This window comes from Malania oleifera, chromosome 5, assembly GCF_029873635.1.
Source record: "Malania oleifera isolate guangnan ecotype guangnan chromosome 5, ASM2987363v1, whole genome shotgun sequence".
Classification (NCBI taxonomy): Eukaryota; Viridiplantae; Streptophyta; class Magnoliopsida; order Santalales; family Ximeniaceae; genus Malania; species Malania oleifera.
Genome location: NC_080421.1, coordinates 78547022 through 78571036, shown reverse-complemented (window position 1 = coordinate 78571036; position 24015 = coordinate 78547022).

Sequence of the window (24015 nt, the reverse complement as noted above, 5' to 3'; positions counted from 1 at the left end):
CATCAAAGGGCCAATTTTCACTTCTTATAGCTCTTCCTCTATTCTCAAATTCACCACTTTTATTCCATTGGCATGTGGCTTAATATATTTTTCCTCATGCTCCAACAATCTTCAAAGCTTTTTTGATAGTCCTCACTCCTTATGCCCTTCACTAAGGATTGTAAAAGCATTTTCATTGCAACTAACTATGTTCTCAATGTTCAAAATGGGTTTTATGCAAGGATAAAGTGAACTACAAGATAGATAAAGCAAGAAAAATAATCCTATTAATGAATTTCTTATCTTTGGGCACAAGTCAAACTAGAGATAAAGTTTTGTTCAACAAATTATATGTCCATGGGTAAGACCTCAACTATCTAATTATCAAGCAAACCTAAAGCAAATTCATAAATATCTAGTTGATGCTCCTCTTGGTCAACCATGTTTATGGATAGCTAATCTTGAAGCAATTATGCCAGTTCGAACTTTTATTTAGAAACTATCCCCAATCTGTGGTGCACTATGGATGATGGCTTTGGAAAAGTGTATAGCAAATGTGCGAGATCACTAGTCTAGGCTCATTAGAATTTGTTTCTTCAATTTTAACCAATCTTCTTTCTTGATGTTAGAAGTATGCTTTTACCTTGTTCTTTTTGGTTGGTTGGAAACTCAATGCAAATGTATCTTGATAGTTGTTCAATGTCATTGGCTCTATTATGCCTTGTATATGTTTTCCTAATCCATTTCGAAGCTCATATTCTTGTTTTAAATTTATTTTTTTTTTTTTTTGCACATTCATCATGCTAACTTCAATGAATTTTGGTTCAGATGCGAACTTATGGTCTTCTCTAGTCATACGACCTATGTTTTCTACTGTATTGAAAGGATAATATATTCTGGTTCCGATGTATTATACTATTTAAGGTTTAAAGCTCTCTTCACCTTTCACGGTGATCTAATGATCACCTAAAACAAATTTCAACTTTTGATTAAGAGATGAAGGCATAACCCTAGCTACATGGATCCATGGTCTCACCAACAATATGTTAAATGAAGGTGTGATCGCTGATTCTTGAAATGTTAGATTGATCCTACAAGGCCCAATTTCAGTATGGAGTTAACCAAGTCCTCAAATTGTTCAAGGGGTATATTTTGAGGCATAAGTGCTTTATTTAAAACATTTATAAATGTGTTTCTGTGAATTTTGTAAGATATAAGCAAATTGAGTATGGAGATCTTGGCTGAAGTCTTGTTCAGTTGCTCTACTGTATTGTATTCACTAATATTGAGCTATTGTAAGAACTTGACTACTTCCTTATCACTGAATATTGCTTTAGTTTTTTCATTCTCTTGCTCCTCTTTTCCTTTAACAACCTTATTTTTTTATTTCCTCCTTTTTTATTCTTTTAGAGTATATCATTGTCCACTTCTTGTCATACCTTCCACGCCTGAAAAATTAGCTATATAGCTTACTCATTTGAACTTGTTACTTTTGCTTCATATTTCAATGGCACAACTTGATTTGAGGAGTATGGAAATTGTGAGGGTGGCTTGATGGTTATCGATTCCACACTAGTTCGAGATGGTACATAGTATTGGATATACACTAGTGTGAAATATTTAATGGTGATGGATGGTGTGGGATTTTGGACTTCACAAACTTCCAAGACATTTATGGAAGTACTGCCATGGTATGACAATGGATTAGTTTTGATGTTACGATTGGCAGCATCTCCAATAGGTCAAAGCTTTAGGATATTAGCATCGATCAAATCATGTACTCTATGTTTAAGAACTACGCAAACATTTGTGACATGATTGAGTAAATTTATATGATATTCGTGTGAACCATTTGGATCATAAAATCTCATGTTTTGGCCCCAATTTCACGAGTATAGGGATAATCCTACCATGGGATACCAATTGATGGTACAAGTTGACCAAGGGTATTAGTACTGCTGTAAATTTCCTTATGGGTTGAGAATTGGAGTTATTCTGATTATGATTGAGGTTTGATGGATTTGGAGTGTTGACTGGCTAACTAATGATAGGTTGAGTGGTGACAATACAAACAACTTGGCTACTTTGGATTTATGCCTTTCTTTGAGATATGATACTAATTTCTCCTTCTTTCTTCTCTTTTATAATGAATATATTCTTTGTAGTAACGTACTTAGCAATTAATATGGTGTAATCAGTTAAATTTCTTGGTTTCATACCATTTTCAATTTTCTCACCAATTGCCACCTTTATTTCAAAATTGGATACTATCCCTATGAAGGTACTTACCATTTCCATGTCGGATAATATTGAATTCACTTGTGTTGCAGCCTCTCTCCATCTTTATGCATAATATTTGAAGGTTTCAAAACTTTTCTTCTCCATATTTTGCAAGCGTATTCAATATACGGAAACATTTGATTTAAATTGATATTGCTTTAGAAAAAAAGTTGGCTAAATGCATCCGTTTCTAGACTCTGCTTTTATCCAATGAAGTGTACCACCTCAAAATAGGTCCGATCAAGCTTTTATGGAAGACATGCATGACTAACTTTTGATTCTTCGTACATGGTGTGAACTTTCTTGCATACATCCGTAGATGTATCTTGGGACAACCCATTCTATTATACTTGTCAAAGTTAAGAACCTTAATCTTCTCTAGAAGTACCAAATCTATGAAGAGAGAGAGAGAGAGATCTTCAAAGTTACATATTCCTCCATCTTGTATTCCTTAGATTGATCTTAGTCGCTCTTCAATATATGCCATACACTCTTTGTTTCTTTTTTACTTACTCTTTTACTTTTTAATTTTAGTTAACTTTTGCTACCTCAATGTTGGTTCCTTGCCCGATTATATTGATGAATATTGACTTTTGTAGAACTAGTCATGCAATTTAAGTTGCATCAACAAGTGATATCTTTCCCTTCATGAGCTAGATTTGGTCTATTACTGATTTTTTGGAGGAATCAATTCTTTTTTCCACCGAAGACTCTTTAGGTTGGCTAGAATCTAGTATCTCTATACTTTGTGGCCAAGCTCTCATGATGATTGGGTCACAAGTAACTTGATAGCTTTTCTTCCTTCGTGGAATTTTGATTTACTTGATTGAATATATAACATAAATCAAGACATGGAATGAAAGAAAATACAACATAGGCACACAACATATAGAAAAATTTCATAATGGACTCAACATGCAAGGTTGATCCTTGCTTTGGTGAGAAGCAAATGGCATCTTATTCCATTAGAAATTCAAGTACAAACACTCATTCACTAGAGTGGAGAGATTTTTTTCTTCTCCATCTCATGCACAACAATAACCTTTTTTGAAATAAGTTAACAGATGAGTAAGTTCATAATATACATCCAAAGATCTAGCTGGAATCCTCCTATCCACTACATCTTTGACCATAGGATATAACTCGTGAGCTGATTTGTTGACTTGTATGATGGTGTCTAAAGCAAGGAGCTTCTCTTGCATGCCATGATAAACTATAATGATGATAAGCTTGTCCTAAGACTCCTTTTATATTCCAATAACTGCATTAGCTTGCATATGGATACGTTGAGCTACCACCTCTTCTTATTGTCCATGTATGTTTGCCTTAGCTTCTCATAGTTTGTTTCCCAAGTCTTGGTCTAAATCTAGAATTTAGTGGATTTGTTGCTCTAAATCCTCCATCTTTGATGTTTTCTGTACTAGTTGATCCTCCTTTGCTTCCCACTCATTCTTCCATCTCTTTAGTTCTTGGTTTGCCTTAGTCAATTCATTCACTTCGACTTGAAGGTTCATCTTAGCTACCTTGAATTTCATTTTCTTTCCCATAGAAATCTCCCAATATTTCTCTAGACAATCGGCTAGCATATCTAGCTCAAAAACTCAAGCTCATAGAGCTTCCCCTTTTTTAGCTTCCTCCTAGTGTATATCATTCATCTTCCTCTTTGATTCCTCTAACCAAGTCACATTTCCCTTCCATTCTTGATGATAATTTTGCTGCCTAGCCCAAAACTCCTTGCAGTAGTGTTTCAACTAATTGGGTTGAGGTATAGGCCTATCCGGTCCTTGAACACATGGAACCTTATAGCCCTTGCCTCTACACAACTACCACGTAGGATAACCTAATAAGGTGCATATAATGGTTTCTTCTCCAAAATCCTACCACTTAGCTAAGCCTTTTTAGTATGCTGAATTAAGAGAATAGTTGTACTATCTTGGTATTAAGAATGGAATTGGTGAAGTCTCATGGTCTGAAGTATGTACTAGAAATGTCCAAGCTAACATAAAGCTAAGGTGCATAGCTAATGCATCCTCTATGTCCAAATAATTGGATCTAAGGTGTGTCTCTACACTATAGAAACATGGACTAGATAGACATCCATTTTTCTAGTCGTCAAACCTTTTTTTCCTTCCAAGCTCTTTACGACATATACTATGCATACCTTTTTGTGTTTGAATATCGAATAATCAAGGAACCACACACACAATAGTTAAGTGCAGCATAGAAAAGCTTTGCTACCTTTCTCTGAGTAAAATTTAAGTGATGACAAAGTCTCGACAATATTGGTGAGAACCGATAAAATTCTCGAACTCTACTTGACTTGAAAATCTTAAGCTCGAAACTAGACTTGAACTAGATCGATTTCATAATTTTTAAACTCAAACTCGACTTGATTATAAATTAATATTAAATACATATGCAAATATTTAATGTACATATAAAATCTAATATATTTATAAAATATATATTATGTGATATATAATATAAAAATAATAAAATTAAAAATCTCGATTAAGCTCGAAATTTGACTCAAGTACTATTACTATGCTCGAACTTAACTCATTAAAATACTCAAATAGCTCAAACTTAGCTCAAACTCAAATAGAATCAAGTTGAGTCTAGTTAGGGGATGAGTCGAGTTCATGTAGTTCGTGAATGCGCATGACTCACTTACGCCTCTAGACCCATGACATCCAAGATCTTCCAATCTACATACACTCTAAGAACATACATGATGCACATATATGTCATAATTAATTTCCTTTGATCATTCTTTAATGGGCAATTCCAACACCCCCAATAGCCCAACTACATCTTGTTTCTTCACCCAAAGGTTCATCTTATTTGGAATTGTACACTGGAAATTGGATGGAATGACATCGTTTTCTATGGCATGTTCTTTCTCTGAAAGGTAAGATTCCTCAATTATATTTATTGGTTATATAAGCATGTTGTATACCTATGCAATCTAATTCTACAACATTAAGGAAAGATGTAATGACATGGCATGTCAGTATGCCCATGAGGATCATTTCTATGGTCTTTTATGTCTTAGAATTTTAGTTTATCTCCAAACACCAATAAATGCTTTATACTAGGTTATAGAATAAAGTTTTCTAGTGTATGATTAGGCTTTATATCTCGTAAACTCTAGAGGTTTTGAGATTTTCTTCAAAAAGAACAAACCAAGTGAAGGAATTTCATAAGGCCCACAAAGGACCTCACTACTTCTACCATCTCCCACATCCTATAAGATAAGGAATCTAGGTATAGTACCCCTGTACTGTAGTGAGAGTGTCTGGAGCACTTATGGAACCTTAAGGATGCATGGACATAGAATGGTATGAGAATCATAGTATATTATTTCACAAACACAACACATAACATAACATAGAAGGAAAAAATATATGCAAGTGTACTTAGCAAAAAAAAAAAGCACACACACACACACACACACAAACTGATGTAAGAGGTGGCCCAACTCTCAAGTGTCCTCATTGAAGTCATCAAAGTTGTTGACATCAAGTTTTGAGGCCCGTTTTGGGTTGCCAACATTTGGTGACTTGTAATAAACCGAAGTGAGTAACCCTCCTTGGGTTATCTTAATTACTTACCTATTTTATTTAAAAATGAGTCATCACTTTATTTTATTCTTTATTTATTTTATTTTTTAGAAAGGTAAAATAAAGGAAAAATCTTTATTTTTAATTGGAATGACCTAAAAACCTAAAACACCCATTATAAGAATAGATGTAGCACTTAACTTGTGTGTGTGTGTGTGTGTGTGTGTGAGCACGCGCGCGTGCTCTGCTAAAAAATGAGGATTTTGAAGAAGCGGTTGAAAAACAACCCAAAATAAGGTTTGCAACATTAGGTGGTCGACTGCTTGCAAAGAGCAATTGACTGAATTTTGCTGGTCTTGTTTTCTTCTATTTGTAGAAAACTTTAGATTCTTAACCCATTTATCCCATTTGAAAAGGCTTTCATTGAATTCATGCAGAGGCATAAATCCCCATGGGAATTCCACTACCTATGTCTAAAAAAATCACACAAAAAACCTAAGAAAACAATAAGATGAAATGAACAAAGAAAAATATGGAGTTTTTTTTTTCTATTTTGTGGCCAAATTTACTAAAGGAGATTGCTTTCATATCTTCCATTGGAGGAATCAAGCTACCTATAGTTTTGAAAATGTTCACAAAACAAGTTTTAGAAAAAGTTTTTGGAGAATGGTTTTGAGAAATCATTGTGAAATCACTTGAAATATGTTTGACGATGCTTGAAACCTTATTTTTTAAAAAAATATATATTATCCCTTGATTAAAAAATAATAATTTTCAATTTTTTTTATTTTATTTATTTATTTATTTATTTTTTTAAAAATATAGAGAATGAAATCAGGTTGTAACAGAAAAAATCTTTTTCTCCACCCACAGGCCACTTCACGCTTGATTACTTAGAAAAAAAAAATGATTTTCATTATAAAACTTGAGAACATCGTGGACTTTTTATGGAATAACCACAAACCAACCTTGAAATAACATTTGGAAACTTGGAGAACATCTAAAAGCTACATCATGGATGTATGACTCCAAGGAATTTGGAAAAATCTTTGAAACCTTGAATAAGTTCTAGAAAACTTTGAGTGAATTTGCTTTTAAAGTGAAAATTTTAGTTTTTTTATGGAAAAAAAAAAAAAAACCCCCCAAAAACAATCGTCTAATAGCTGTAGAGACTTGAAAACATTGTGGATTTTTTTATGAAAGAACCACAAACCTACCTTGAAATAACATTTAGAAGCTTGGAGAACATCTAAAAGCTACATCATGAATGTATGACTCCAAGGAATTTGGAAAAATCTTTGAAACCTTGAATAATTTCTAGAAAACTTTGAATGTATTAAAAGACTCAAAAACATAAAGAATCCCTAAGAAAATTAAGAGAAAAGTGCACAAAATACACTTTTGGAATTCAACAATTGACCATTTGCAGAGGGTCAATAAACTGTATGGAAGCCCAAAGGAGTACTTTTCAAAAACTATGGGCCCGATGACAGCCTAAATAGGATGGTCAATTACCTAAAACACAAAAAATAAAACACATGTAAATTTTTGACATTTTTGAAGGCTTGTTCCTATAGGATTCAAAATTAGACATTCTAACACCACTAAAATGCAATCAACAACATGGAATAATGTTAAGAACTCAACAAATCTGCTCCCAAGGCGTGGCTCAGGTGGTAGAGCAGATTGCAGGAGTGCCTTTCATGAGGTCGGCGTTTCAACGCCTCCCGGGTTCTATTTTGCTCTTGGGCTCCTGAATTGACCCCCTTCTGGGGCTGTGGGGCCAGCTTCAGAGGGCGTGGGATTAGTCACGAAGCGTAAAACGCATGTGGACACCCGAATGATATCCAAAAAAAAAAAGAACTCAACAAATCTAAATAATATATATATACATGAACATCATGCATCATACATTCCAACATTCATGAAATGAAATGAAATTTCAAAGGGAGAAGGATTGTGCATTGACCTTAAGGGATGATAATCACATTGTAGATCAGGTAAGGACCCTCTCTCCCAAATCAGTCCCCAATTGCTTCAAATAAGAATGGTAGGAAATGGAATTTCCTCATATTTCTTTCTAAACAAACACTCTTGTGCAAACTTATTTTCCCACTCAAAATGCTTTCCTTGCTTCCGTTTGGATGTGTCCATTTCTCTCCTTAAGAAGGTTCTTTAATAGACCTCCAATGGAACGGAGGGAAAACCCCTTTTGAATTTGAAATTCAAAGGTAAACACAAATAACTACCAACTACCAATGTCACTGCTTGACATGAGGCATGACCAAAATCCTCAACCAATCATATGCTAACAACTCAAATTTTTTAATTATGATAGGATTGGCCAGCTACTTAAAAAAGCAAACTGACCATCTATCACAACACCAAGCTAATTTCATGGGAAAAAGGGCCAATCAACTGCCTAAAGTGGCTGGTCAACCACTTTAGCTATGTTACTTTCTTTTTTGTATTTTTCCTTAATTTTTTTTCATACATTAAATTTGGACTTTGTTTTGTAGGATATAAAATGACTATTTACACCAACAAACAAGTCTTATCATTCTGATTTTTTGCTTGACTCATGGATAATGTCTCTTATTCACTCTGTAGACACCTCAATTTTAACCAGACCTTTCTGAGAAGACCCTTCGTAATAAAAGTTGACTTTACATCCCAGGAATGGGAGGATCCTTTTTGAAAAAATCTGATCGAGTCCCTAGTCTTGATAAATGAGTCCTAATTATTTCAAAATTAAGTCCTTGAGTTCTGAGTTTTCAAAATTGAGTTCTTTTATTTTTAAACTGAGTTCTAGATGTTTTAAATTGAGTAACGGTATTTTTGAACTAATTCCCACAATTTTTTAAAAAATTGAGTCCCTTCTATTTTAAAATTAAAACCCATATTTTTTTAAAAAATTAAATCATTTTTATTTCAAAGCTGAGTCCCTTTTATTTTTAAATTGAGTTTCGGATATTTTTTTCAGAAATTTTAAAATCGAACCTTGGATATTTTAAAATTGGGTCCTTTTATTTTGGGAATTAAGGTCCATATTTTTTTTGGCCTTCTTTTTAATTTTTTGGAGAAATAAAATTGGAGAGTGCATGGGCTTGCATGAAGCCCCCATGCAAATTAAAAGAGGAGGCTGCCGCACGCACAAAAAGGCTAGGGTTTTTGGTTTTGAAAGGCTTATAAAAGGGGGAGGAGGGCAGCACTTACAGTGGGGCACAAACGGCGCTGGGGCAGCATTCTCTTCCTTCTCTTCTCTCACTCACAGCGCTAGCCGCAGAGGGAGTCCCTCCTAACGTAACTCTGCTCTCATCACTCTCCTCACTCACCCTACACCACCTCACGGCTTTCACACCCAGCAGCGGAGACACCATCACTCTCACTTTCTCTCTTTCAGCCTCTCACGTTCCCTTTCACGTGCCAGACAACAGCAGCCCTCACCATCACCGTCTGCCCTCAACCTCGCGGCTACCCTCCTCAAGCACTGCCGTGGCCACCTTAATTCCCTGCAAGTTCATCCTTACGGCCACTCCAGATAGCAGCGGCAACATCACTCACGGTCACTCTAGACAGCAGCTGCCACATCACACATAGCCTCTCCTTCACACTGCCTCTCACCATCTTCTCCTTCTCCCAAAGGTAAGGTTTTTGGGTAGTGCTTTGTTTATTTTTTTCGCTATATTATCATATATGTAATTATTACATTATTCACTGTTATGGTATTGTATGTATGATTTTGGTTATTGTGTTGTTATTTAAGCTCGTTGTTTATAATATGGTGTTACTCATTATGGTTGTATTATTTCTAGTATTATATTGTTACGTATATATTTTATGATTTATTGCTTCATGTTATTATATATATGATTATGATGTATAGATGTTTAGGGTTTATTATTTTGATCTTATCATGTATATGGTTTCTTATTTTTCTTATTGATATTACTTATTTATGATATAGAGTTTTTTTTGTCATCGTTATATATTTGTGGTATATTTTATATTAGGATGGTCATATTATCATTACATATATAAGATTTTTAATTATTGTTTAGATATTATTTAGGGTTTTTGATTTATTTAGGATATTTATCATGTTTATTGTTTATATGGTATTTGGGGATTTTGATTATCATTGTTTAATAGGTAGGATTGTAATATATATGAGTGTCCAGGGTTTTTGATTATTGTTTTATTTTAGGGTTCTCATTATTTCACGTTATTAGGCTTTTGAGTGGTGTTTTATTTAATTTATTTCTATATTGTTATCGTGTATCAATTTTAGTGATTAATTCCATATTTTTGTGCATTGTTGTTTATGATCGGATTGACCTTGTATAAGACTTGTCTTGTTTTAATTCTATGATTTTGGTCTTATTTGTTTTCCTGTTTGTCCATATTACATTTAACTTGTAGGGTTTGATATTATCACTATGTTATTGAAAGTTTCCGTTTCGTTGATATTAGGGTTTTATTATTGAGGTTTTCATTATTTATTGTTAAGGTGTTTTTTTTTAGATATATTATACAGTATTGTTATGATATATATATATATATATATATATATATATATATATATATCGTTATTATTATTATTATAAAGGTGTTATATTATGGTATTAGTATTCTATTATTTTCTTTATTTTTTTTTTCATATTATGTTATCAATTTGAAATTTCAGGGAAAATCTAGAAAAATCATAAAATATATATATCAGGATAGATTTTGAAAAATATTTTGAGGCCAGAAAATAATGTTTGCACATTTTTCACTAGAAAAAATAGAAATGGGTCTAAAAACCTCACATAATTTTTTGGAAATTTTTTAATATTTTAAAAAAATTCTATAATTATTTTTTGAAATAAACTCGAGAGCTATTTTCATAAAATATTTTCTCGATTTTCATTCCTTATGATTGCAACAAAAGGGTATGAGCTTTTCAAGCTTCCTATACCCTAGTTCTGAGGGAATATTATATTAAATATATCTTGTGAATATCTATTACATGTATATTATAGTATCATAAGTTTTAAAAGGAAGTAAAATAGAAGACTTTTAGGTTTATTTTGCAATAATTCTCGATTAATTAGGTATCGTTTGCAAGAACGGGTGTGTAGGAGGTGCTCATACCTTCCTTTCGCGTAACTGAACTCCCGACTCTTGCTTTGGTTACACAGACTGATTCTACCCTAAATTGGGTAGTAATCAAGTGTTCTAACCACACTAAAAGGTTAAGGCGGCTCCATTACACCATATTTCTCAAAAATCAAAATCATTTTTCATTCGCCCACCCCAAGGTACCCTCGCACCCAGGACGTCGCAACACACTCAATCATCCTTTAATAGCAAAAGCTTCATTTCCACCAAATTCAGAGCTTTGTATAGTTGCTTCCTCCAAAATTCATTGGCTAATTAACAATGCAGTCACCACATCATCCAATTTGAGTTGATTTTCCTTATAGTAAGTAAAGCTTTTAACGAAACCATTATAACTACCCAACAATGAACAAAGCAAAGTCACCGCATTGTTTCCATGTTTCAAAATCACACCAATAGTATCCATTGACTTAAAATGTAATGGAAAGCATTCAATTGATTTGAGACGATGACACCTTCACTCATATTCAAGGAATAGAGTTTGCCCTTCATGAAAATTTGATTCAAAATTTATTTAACTTGATACAAGCGTTCCAATCTCTGTCACTTTTGATATTGATAGAGATATCATCAACAAACATAAATGAATTATAGAAAACACTTTTATGTCCATTTCTTCCTAGTCATCATCAGATATAGATATATATATATATATATATATATATATTTTTATTTATTTATTTGATACATGAAAGTCTTTGTGTTCCCTAAGTTTTACCAACTTTTCATGAAATTTAAACTTCCATAATTCAAAGTTCTTTTTTTTTTTTTTTTTTTGTCATTGAATTTCTCCACCCCTTATCTTCTTTTTTTTGGTAAAAGAGGGCGGCACCTCCTAACTTTATTAGAAAACCTCTCACTTATGACGGAGGAATACCGTGGTTCCAATCTTATCAATTGTTCACCCCTTATCGATTGTTCACAACCTTCACCATCTTTGCTCCTTTAAACAATTGTGTGATTAAACTCCTCACCATAAAAATATGGCTTTGTTACCACTTCATTTATTAGGCCACAAGCACCACCATAGCTCAATTGTAATTAAACTCTTGCCAAATTGCCGATGAATGTAGGCCTACTGCCAAACTATATAAATTTGTTATGTTTATTTTATGTCTTACAATTTCATTATCCTTTTACTAAATGTGGTGTGGATATTGGCACTTGTGGCCCAACACTTCTTTTGCATATGTGTGCACATACTTTGGCTTTTATGGCCTTCTCTGGTATCCTAAGATGCATCTATCGTTAGCCCACATGAGCGAATCTCATATGTATGAACTACCACTACATGTGTGATCTAGAATGTCAAACCCACCCTATGCGTGCTTAAGATGAATCTTGACATACACTTTTGAGAAGACTACACACACACATTGAAAATTAACACTCATGGAAATGAGCATAGAACTTCATTTGAATACATTTTTTATTTAAACAAACTTAGAATGTCAAAGTTTATAGCTTGCTTTAGAACTCATATTTAGGACTACAAGTATATTCCTAATCATTTTAGAAGTCATTGGCATTTGATATATATCTTGGAATGTTATTCTTCAAGTTCAAGCAATAAATGCCTCATTATTTTACATGCTTTAAATTCTTGCAGGCAAAGCAAACAAAAAGCACAATATAAATTGCTCCACTTGACGCAGGAGATATGGAAGTAGTTATTTGAATTTTCATATCCATATTCCATCTTCACATCGCCTTCTTGGATGTTATTCTTGTTGAAAAAAAAATACAAGACAGGTGGAAAAAAGTGGATAACTAATAGAATATTTTGAAGTTTACATTCTACCTGAGGCTTTACTCGGAGCCTAGTACATGTATCCATAATAATTACAATTAATATATAAAATGTAACCTATTTATCTTGCTACATGAGTCCTTATAAGACATCTCACAAGTCAAAAGACATTTCAAATACTTGAGCCAAACAAAATAAATATCCAATTTATTTTAATTTTTAAAATTTTCAACGCCCATTTAAACTTTATTTTGTTCACTTAGTAAAGGCATTTAACTCTATCAACTTTATGTCTCTTCAACAAAGTGGTTAACTTTCACATAGCATTCTTTTATATTTCAACAATTTCTTCATCCATTATAAATTTTCACTTCTCATTTTGCACTGCCCTATTAAAATATAGTGGTTTACAATCAACAAAGAGATAAACAAATGGTTAGGACATATATATTTTCAATTACCTGATAGATCTGGTTGATCTGGGAACCCAAAGAGGGTGAATTGAGTGATTTTATGTACTTGAAAATAATTTAAATATTTTACAAATAATGGGTATTGTGATTTTTGGTGCATTCCCAAGAAGGGGTGTGAATTGGATATTTAAAAAATTATAGGTCAAGTATTCCCCTAATTTTAAAACCGCAACCAATAATTTAAGCTTTAGTGTTTTTCAAGACAAATTCAAATCCCACAAATATTTAAGTATGCAAATATTTAAAACATATACAACATTTAAAACAAACTAAATGTAAGCATACAAGTGCGGAAAAATAAATAGCGTAGGGAAAAAAGAGCGCAAACACAATATTTTTACAAGGTTCGGATATACCCGACTACGCCCTTGCCCCAAACCAACTCGCTTGAGGATTTCACTGTCCTATTTCATTAACCAGGTGAAGCAAAACCACTTACAACACTCCTTATAAGGTGGAACCCCCCTTTACACACTCCTTACAGGATGGAACCCTCATCTTCAAGTGATACCCCGCGCTTAGTCCGCTCCTTCTAGGCGGAGCTACCTCTCCAAGTAATACCCCGCGCCTAGCACGGTCCACTACCCGAACCGTAATTATACAAATGAGAATAAAATTTTTCATACAAGTAAATGCTTCTTTCAAGCTAATTTGTACAATGATAAGCAATATGCACTCTCAAATGATTTTCCAATTGAAGCTTAATGGAGTTGTGATGTTTCTCTCTAAGAATATTTTTCATGTAAAAATGAGAGAATAGAAATGAGTTATCTCAAATGACCTTTTAAAAAATCAAGTGCAAGAAGGCTTTTCAAGCAAGAATATATGTGTTAATATATTGCTTAAAGCCTTTAGAGATAGCCCCAAAATATTTTCTCCAAAAAAGATTTTTCAAAATGAAAGTAGGAGAAATAAGAGTTTGATGCTCAAAAGGATTTTTGAAATCTCAAATATAAGAAGCTTTGATGTAGGAAATATGATTGTGAAATATGCTCAAAGCTTTTCAAGAAACCCTTAAAAGATTTTCTTCAAAAATATTTTCAAGATAAATAGTAGGAGAAAGTTATGAATTTGATGCTTAAAAGAGTTTCAAAAATGAATGAGAATAAAAAATATATGCAAGTGAGCTCCAAATATTTTTCCCAACATTCTCCAAGTGATTTGACCATGTATGTATAGAGAATTTTAAAATATAGTCGTTATATGACCATTGGGGATAAAAATAATATTTTATATTTAAAAAATCTAACTGTTGGGGCTCAAAATGGCCTGAATCCAAGAGGTCCAGTCGACTGGGGCAAGCTCCGATCGACTAGACGAGGTCGATTTTCCATTTTCCTGAGATTCGGTCCACTAGGCCTTATGATCCGGTCTGCCGAATAAAAGTTTGTATTAAGACCGGTCAACCGAGCTTCACAGGGCTTTCAAGATCCGGTCGACTAGGCCTCTACAAATTCTGGTCGTGTGACTTGCTGATCAACTAGGCTTTAAGGTTTGGTCGACTGGGGCCCTATGTAAAACGTACTTTTGGCCAAGGGTTATATCCAGTCAACTGGGCTATAGAGGCCGGTCGAATGGCCCTTCACAAAATTTAATTTTTAGCCTTCTTTTGACCTTGTTTTGAACTTCAAAAGTATTTCAAACTTTTTGCAAAAGTATAGCAATTTAAGTGAAAAGGTTTTCCATGAAGATTATGAGTTTCTAAGGTCAAACTATGATCATTTGAGAGCTTCAATTCAAATCAAATGATCATGCATGCACAATTGAAACTAATAACATTACAATTGAAAAATTATAAGGTTTTCATGCATTTGCTCTTTAGTTTCCCATGGAATACGCCAGATGATGTGCTCGATTAGGTGCTTCCTTGCTTCCATTTTGCATTAGTCATTTGTGCCTCCTGAATCATAAATATGTTCATAGACTAAACACACAAATGATATGTTGTGCTTTTTCATAATCAAAATGGGATTGGACTCAAAAAACCAACAATCTCCCCTTTTTGATGATAACTAACACAGGAGCAAAATGAGGTCAGCCTGACAAGGCTCCCCTCTAAAATATGCATAATTTTAAAAAGATATTCAACATAATTACATGCATATTCAAAATGAAGACTTCAGAATTTTTCAAGTTGAAAATTTAAGTCTAGTGCAGGTTAATGTGCAGTTTATGTTGAAGTCGACTTTGAAAATATATTCCGTTAAAAACCAAAGTGTTTCAAATCATTTCCAAATGTGAATAACAAAATGATGTGACGATACATGTAAGAACCCGAACCATGATATATAGAATAAATTAATAAAGAGAAGGGTAAAATGGTAATAGAGCAGGCGTCGTCGATGAAGCCAGAGTTTGTCGACGAAGGCCCTTTACTACTCGGCGATGAATTTCAGGTGCTCGTCGATGAAGAGAAGCCAAGAGGTTTTGGGAAATCGGGAATCTCAGGCTCGTCGATGAACCGTCTACTTTGGCCCATCAACGAAGACGCCATTTTGTCGACGAGGTCGGCCGAGTCAAAGGGGTATAAATATCCATTTCCTTTTCTTCCAAGCTAAGTAATCTAGAAATATCCTCTCTCTCTCTCTCTCTCTCTCTCTCTCTAGGAACTCAAAAGACACTCTCTCTCTCTCTAGATTTCTTCGTCGTACGTTACTGGAATCGTCGATCCGACGTTACCTTGAGAATCAGGAAAGGATTCTCTTCAAGATTTGTGGAACGGATCTTCATTCTGAGCATTTTTGGGTTTTGACTCAAAATTGAGGTAAGACTCGATTTTCATTTCTGTTCCAGTAGTTTGGTAGGAAATGGAATTGTGAGTATGTTCTCTATTGTGGTTTATATGTTTTGGGAACTCGATTCATGGTTTAGGAGCCGCAGAGTTTAGGATTGAATTTTTAGGGAAAGATAAGGGGATTTTGTTTATGTCGGTTATTTTTAAAATTGGACTCGGTAGAACTGTGGTTCACGGTCTTATGTGTGTTTTGGCTACTTGTTTGGGGGGATCTAATAAGTAAAATTATGGGTTTTGCATATTAAAATTTTGGGAAAAATGGGCCATTGGGTTACCTCTCTGGTTTTGTTGGAAAACCGTGAATATATTGTGATATATATTGTGTTATGGAGATGACCGTGCCTTGACTTATTTTAAACTGTATTCTGAAAACCATGATTGTTGTGAATACCAAATGAGTGTGGATGGATATGTTATATAAGCATAGAGGAACTGGGTTCCGAATTGTTCTAGGTTGTGAAAGAGTGTCCGGCTCTATATCCGAGGATGTAAAATATCAAGTGTCATGTTTGGCAAGAGTGTTCGACTCTATATCCGAGGGCGTGAGCCTTACCGGCTGATCACTGAAGGGTGTGGAACCACCAATTGTACCAGTACGATGCCATGGGATCCTGGGGCTACACCATATACCGGGGACGTCGTGTAATGCGGGCCGCCTTCGGGAAGGGTGTGACAACACCGGGTTACTTGGTCATGTGTGTGTGCGTGTGATGCACTATACTGGAATTGTATTGAAATGTATATGTTTATATCATGATAACACTCATATGCCACACACCGATATAACCTGGATCTACCTTACTTAGATGTGTCTCACCCCTATCGTACGTACATGTTTTTCAGGTCCTTCGAGTAACCGGAACTAGCGTCCTTGTGTTGGGAGCATAGTGGTCGGTGTAATATGGATAGCGCTTGCGTAAGTGCTAGGACCTTATCAGGTTGTCATGTTTGGTGTATGGTTGGCCCTCGGGTGTATGTTTTGTTTTATGAAGCCTAGACTCCTTTTGTATAAACTCTGGTATGGTACGATGTATGTATAGAAAGAATATTTTTCACTGCCTATTTATCGTATTTGTGAGTGTGTATAGGGTGCTTGGGAACCCCACGGGGTCAGACCCTCATTCATTTGGTATTGTATCATTGGTAATTTGCATGATATAGGGACCAGTTAGGTTACTAATTCACCTATGGGTCCCATTACCAGGTTCGATGCGTGACAGCTTGGTATCAAAGCTAATCGGGTTGCTAGGTCTTGTAGACTTTGTTAGGTATAGATATGTGTACATACCAAAGCATAGGATGTGGAAAATGGGTAGAATAGGTCAAGAGTTGTTGTTTTTCTAGACAGGGATTCGTTGGTGATGTCCTGTGTTTTTCTTGAAATGACAATTTCAATAAAATCACAGTAAACCATTGATGACTTTCACGTCGGTGTGACAAAACAGACATGGACCTGTGAGGTAGTAGTTAACATGATTAGTTGTAGATAATTGTGTTAACTGTACTTGAAGTAGGAGTACTAATAGATTCCTATCGTATTTTTAGAATGGAGCCCAAGGATAATAACTTGGAAAGTGGCTCCAAGGAGATGGCAAGCGACAAGTCTCCTCCTGTACCTCGAGGATTGACGAAGGGGGTTTTTCGAGAGATCGGGCGGAGTGTCAGGAGACGTGAACGCTCTCCTACTACTTCGGGGTGTACCATCAAGAGGTTCACACGTATGCACCCTCTGAAATTTTCAGGAGGGCCCGATCTGATGGTGGCCGAGGACTGGGTTGAGAAGACCGAGAGAATCTTGGAATTCCTCCACTACACAGATAAGCAGAGAGTTCTTTACGCTACCTTCCAGATGTCTAGGGAGGCGGGGCGTTGGTGGACTGCGGTGAGTCTGCTGGAGAGGCAGAGAGCCAGTGTTTCAAAGATGACATGGAGCCATTTCAAGGAAGTGTTCTTTGAAAGATACTTCCCATCCTCCACTCGTGATGCTAAGGCAGATGAGTTCTCAACTCTGCCACAGGAAAATATGACGATGCAAGGGTATGCTGCTTGGTATATAGAGTTATCCCGTTTTGCATCGTGCTTGATCTTGAGTGAGTATGAGAAGACTCAGAGATTTGAGAAGGGCTTGAGGAAGGATATCCGTAGACTAGTGGGTATGCTTCAGATCCATGAATTCTCAATTTTGGTGGATAAGGCCATGGTTATCAAGACCGGCATCCGAGAGGATAAGGTGGATCAAGAATCGAGGGAGAGGATAGTACCTTCTGGTTCTCAGTCGATATCTCGTCAAGGATCGTGGAAGAAGAAGGACAAGGGCTCGGGTTACCGTCTGAACACCGAGCTTCAGAGTTCTCAGGCGAGTCAGACGGGTGATCATTGTATCAAGTGCCATAGATGGCATAGTGGTGAGTGCCATCCGTTTGGGGGTAACTGCTACAACTATGGCCAATTAGGTCACATAGCTCAGGATTTTCATACACCAAAGAAGGGTACGCCCGCTTCAAGTCAGAATCGGGGAAGTAATCAGGTACCCTGGAGAACTTATCAAGAGAACACAGCTTCGGCAAGGGTCTATTCACTTACTCCAGTAAATGCTGAACATTTGGAGAATGTGGTGATAGGTACTTTGACGTTACTTTTAAATAGAGCTGTGGTTTTTTATTTGGGTGTGACTCATTCCTTTATATCTGCAAACTTTGTAAAACTATATGGGGTTGAGACCCAAGTCATGAATGAAGAATTGTCTGTAGTTACGCCATCTAGGAGTGTATCATTATGTAGGACGATGTTAGAAGACTGCCCAGTGGTAATCCATAGAAAGTTGTTACCGGTGAATCTTATGGTCTACGATATGTCGGGGTTTAATATCATACTGGAAATGGATTGGTTATTCTCCAGTTATGCTGTGATTGACTATCATGGAAAGGTGGTAGTATTCAGCCCTCCTGGGGGGTAGGAATACGAGTTTATGGGATCGTGTGTACGTTCGACACCACAGGTCCTATCGGCTTTACAAGCGAGGAGGTTACTCTTGGATGGATGTCAGAGGTACTTAGCTTGTGTGAAGGAACCACCGAGGGATAAGTTGAGGCTTGAGGATATTCGAGTGGTTAGCGAATTTCTGGATGTGTTTCTAGAAGACTTACCTGGTTTACCTCTGGATTGTAAGGTGGAGTTTGCGATAGAGTTGCTGCTTGGCAAGGCACTGATCTCTAAAACTCCATACTAGATGGCTCCATCCGAACTTCAGGAGTTGAAGGAGTAGTTGCAGGAATTACTGGACAAGGGCTTTATTCGACCTAGTGTTTCGCCCTAGGGAGCTCCAATTTTGTTTGTGAAGAAGAAGGATGAGTCAATGTGTATGTGCATTGATTACCGTGAGATCAACAAGGTGACTGTGAAGAATTGTTACCCGTTGCCTCATATCGATGATCTCTTTGACCAGCTGCAGGGGATGCAGGTCTTTTCAAAGATCGACCTACGGTCAGGGTATCATCAGGTGAGGGTTCGATCTAAAGATGTTACAAAGACTGCTTTTCGAACCAGATACGACCACTATAAGTTCTTAGTCATGCCCTTTGGGTTGACGAATGCTCCGGCAGTGTTCATGGATCTGATGAACAGGGTTTTCCATGAGTACCTGGACCAGTTCGTAGTGGTGTTCATCGACGACATTCAAGTGTATTTAAGGAGTTCGGAAGAGCACGAAAACTATCTGAGGTTAGTATTACAGATTCTGCGGGTAAGGAAGCTATATGCCAAGTTGAAGTAGTGTGAGTTCTAGTTGAATCAGGTCGCATTTTTAGGCCATGTGGTGTCTAAAGGAGGTATCTCAGTTGACCCTGGCAAGATTGAAGTTGTAGTCGACTAGGTGAGACGAAGAGTGTGCAGGAGGTTCGGAGTTTTCTAGGACTGGCAGATTATTATCGTCGGTTCGTGGAGGGATTCTCTAAGTTGTCTGAGCCTTTGACATGATTGACTAGGAAGGGGGTGAAGTTTGATTGGATAGAGGACTGCAAGTAGTGTTTTCAGGAGTTGAAACACCGTCTAGTTACTGCTCCGGTTTTGACCATTCCTTTGGGGAATGGTAGGTTTGTGATCTATAGTGACGCGTCTCTGAAGAGTTTGGGATGTGTGCTTATACAACAGGGTAAGGTAATAGTGTATGCTTCTTGGCAACTTAAGGAATATGAGAAGAATTACCCTACGCATGATCTAGAATTAGCTGCGGTAGTTCATGCTTTGAAGATCTAGCGACACTACTTGTATGGTGTGCAGTGTGAGATTTTCATTGACCACAAAAGTCTCAGGTACTTTTTCACGCAAAAGGAGTTGAATATGAGGCAGAGACGGTGGCTTGATCTGATCAAGGACTACGATTGCACCATCAGTTATCACCCGGGGAAAGCCAATGTGGTGGCTGATGCATTGAGTCAGAAGTCAGAACATGTGGCAGTATTTGCAGCAGTAGCTTAGCCTCATATCAGGCAGGATCTAGAAAGCCTGGGTATTGAGTTGGTGGTCGGAGATCATCAGGCCTTCATTACTAGCTTGGTGATCCAGCCAACTTTATTTGAGCATATTAAAGCGGCGCAAGCTAGTGATGCGGAGTTAGTTGAGACTGTGGAGAAGGTGCAACAGGGGTTAGTTATGGATTTTAACATCTCTGAAGGAGGTGTGTTGAGGTTTGGAACCAGGTTGTGCGTTCCAAACAATGACGAGATTAGAAGGACAATTCTGGAGGAAGTGCATCGTTCTTTGTATACAGTACATCTAGGTAGTACAAAGATGTATCGAGACTCACGCGAGACCTTCTGGTGGACTGGTATGAAAAGGCAGATTGCTCAGTTCATGGAGCAGTGTCTAACGTGTTAGTAGGTAAAAGCTGAACATCAAAGGCCGGTAGGGCCATTACAGCCCTTAACTATTCCAGAATCGAAATGGGAGCATATTTCCATGGACTTTGTGACCGGATTGCCGCCAACACTTCATGGACAGAATGCCATTTGGGCGATCATGGACAGGTTGATGAAATCTGCTCACTTTCTACCGATGAAGGTTAGCTACCATTTGAGTAGGCTAGAGTACATGTACGTGCAAGAGATAGTTATAATGCACGAGGTACCGGTGTCCATTGTGTCTGATCGAGACCCGAGGTTCACCTCTTGTTTCTAGAAGAGCTTGCAGGAAGCATTGGGGATGAAGCTTACTTTCAATACAGCGTTCCACCCCCATACTGATGGATAGTCAGAGAGAACAATACAGATCTTAGAGGATATGTTACAGGCTTGCGTGTTATACTTTGGTGGTAGTTGGATACAGTTTCTACCACTAGTAGAGTTTGCCTATAACAATAGCTTCCAAGCTAGTATCGGGATGGCACTGTTCGAGGCTCTGTATGGTCGGAGGTATCGATCTCCTCTGTATTGGGATGAAGTTGGTGAACGTTAGGTATTAGGACCTGAACTTGTGCAACAAGCATCTGAGAAGGTGGGTTTGATCCGAGATAGGATTAAATCGGTTCATAGTCAGCAAAGAGTTACGCGGATGTTCGCCGTCGTGAGTTGGAGTTCGAGGTGGGGCTAAGAATCGCTCCGATGAAAAGGGTGTTGAGATTTAGGAAGAAGGGCAAGCTGAGCCTGAGATATATCGGACCATTCAAGGTTCTTAAGCGAATGGGTCCGATAGCTTACAGAATTGCACTACCCCCAACACTCTCGAGGATCCATGATGTGTTCCACATATCCATGTTGGGGAGGTAGGTGTCGAATCCATCACATGTTATTAGTTACGAGAACTTGGAAATTGAGGATACTTTAGCATACGAGGAGGTACCTGTCTAGATTCTAGACCGTAAAGTTCAAAAGTTACGTACCAAGGACATACGGTTGGTGAAGGTTTTGTGGCAGAATCATAAGGTTGAGGAAGCTTCTTGAGAACTAGAAGCAGAGATACACCATAAGTATCCACAGTTGTTCTGAGTATATGTGTATTACCCTACTCTATATGGAATAGGTGGTTAGCCTTTAGGAGTATGTGTTATTGTGAACTCCTGAGACGGTTTATGTATGTAACAATTGTATTCCTCCACCATAAGTAAGGGTATGTACATATTGTGATGGGGCTGCGTTATAATAGTCGCTAGTTCTTTTTAGAGTCGAGTGTGTGTTTGATTGTATGAATGAGTTCGCGAATGAGAGATTGTAAATTTCAAGGACGAAATTTTTGTAAGGAGGGGTGGTTGTAAGAACCCGAACCATGACATATAGAATAAATTAATAAAGAGAAGGGTAAAATGGTAATTGAGCAGGCTTCGTCGACGAAGCCAAAGTTCGTCTACAAAGGCCCTTTACTACTTGGCGACAAATTTTAGGTACTCATCGATGAGGAGAAGCCAAAAGGTTTCAAGAAACGGGGAATCTCAAGCTCGTCGACGAGGCCACCGTTTCGTTGACGAACCGTCTACTTTGGCTCATCGACGAAGATTCCATTTCTTCGATGAGGTCGGCTGAGTCAAAGGACTATAAATATCCATTTCCTTTTCTTCCAAACTAAGTAATCTAGAAATATCCTCTCTCTCTCTCTCTCTCTCTCTCTCTCTCTCTCTCTCTAGGAACTCAAAAGACACACTCTCTCTCTCTCTCTAGATTTCTTCGTCGTACGTTGCTGGAATCGTCGATCCAACGTTTCCACGAGAATCAAGGAAGGATTCTCTTCAATATTTGTGGAATAGATCTTTCATTCCGAGCATTTACGGGTTTTGGCTCAAAATCAAGGTAAGTTTCGATTTTCATTTCTGTTCTTGTAGTTTGGTAGGGAATGGAATTGTGAGTATGTTCTGTACTGTGGTTTATAGGTTTTGGGAACTCGATTTGTGGTTTAGGAGCCGTAGAGTTCGAGATTGGATTTTCGAGGAAAGGTAAGGGGTTTCTGTTTATGTCGGTTATTTTCAAAATCAGACTCGATAGAACTGTGGTTCATGGTCCTGTGTGTGTTTTGGCTACTCATTTGAGGGGATTTAACGGGTAAAATTATAGGTTTTGCATATTACAGTTTTGAGAAAAAGGGGCCATTGGGTTGCATATCTGGTTTTGTTGGAAAATCGTGAATATATTGTGATATATATTGTGTTATGGAGATGGTCGTGCCATGACTTGTTTTAAACTGTATTCTGAAAACCATGATTGTTGTGAATACCAAATGAGTGTGGATGGATGTGTTATATGAGCATATAGCAACTGGGTTCCGAATTGTTCCAGGTTGTGAAAGAGTGTCCGGCTTTATATTCGAGGGTGTTAAATATCACCTGCCATGTTTGGCAAGAGTGTCTGGCTCTATATCCGAGGGCGTGAGCCTTACCGGCTAATCACCAAAGGGTGTGGATCCACCAGTTTTATCGGTACAATGCCATGGGAGTTTAGGGCTACGCCATGTGCCGGGAACGCCGTATAATGCGGGCCAGTTCGGGCCAAAGGGTGTGACGACAACGAGTTACTTGATCATGTGTGTGTACGTGTGATGCACTATACTGGAACTGTTTTGTGAAAATACTAGAATTGTATTGAAATGTATATGTTTATGTCATGATAACACTTATATGCCACACACCGATATAACCTGGATCTGCCTTACTGAGATGTGTCTCACCCCTATTGTACGTACATGTTTTTCAGGTCTTTCGAGTAACCGGAACTAGCGTCCTTGTGTTGGGAGCGTAGTGGTCGGTGTACTGTGGATAATGCTTGTGTAAGTGCTAAGACCTTATCGGGTTGTCATATTTGGGGTATGGTTGGCACTCAGGTGTATGTTTTGTTTTATGAAGCCTAGACTCCTTTTGTATAGACTCTAGTATGGTACGATGTATGTATAGAAAGAATATTTTCCGCTACCTATTTGTCATATTTGTGAGTGTGTATAGGGTGCTTGGGAACCCCATGAGGTCGGACCCTCATTCATTTGGTATTGTATTGTTGGTAATTTGCATGATACAGGGACAGGTTAGGTTACTAATTC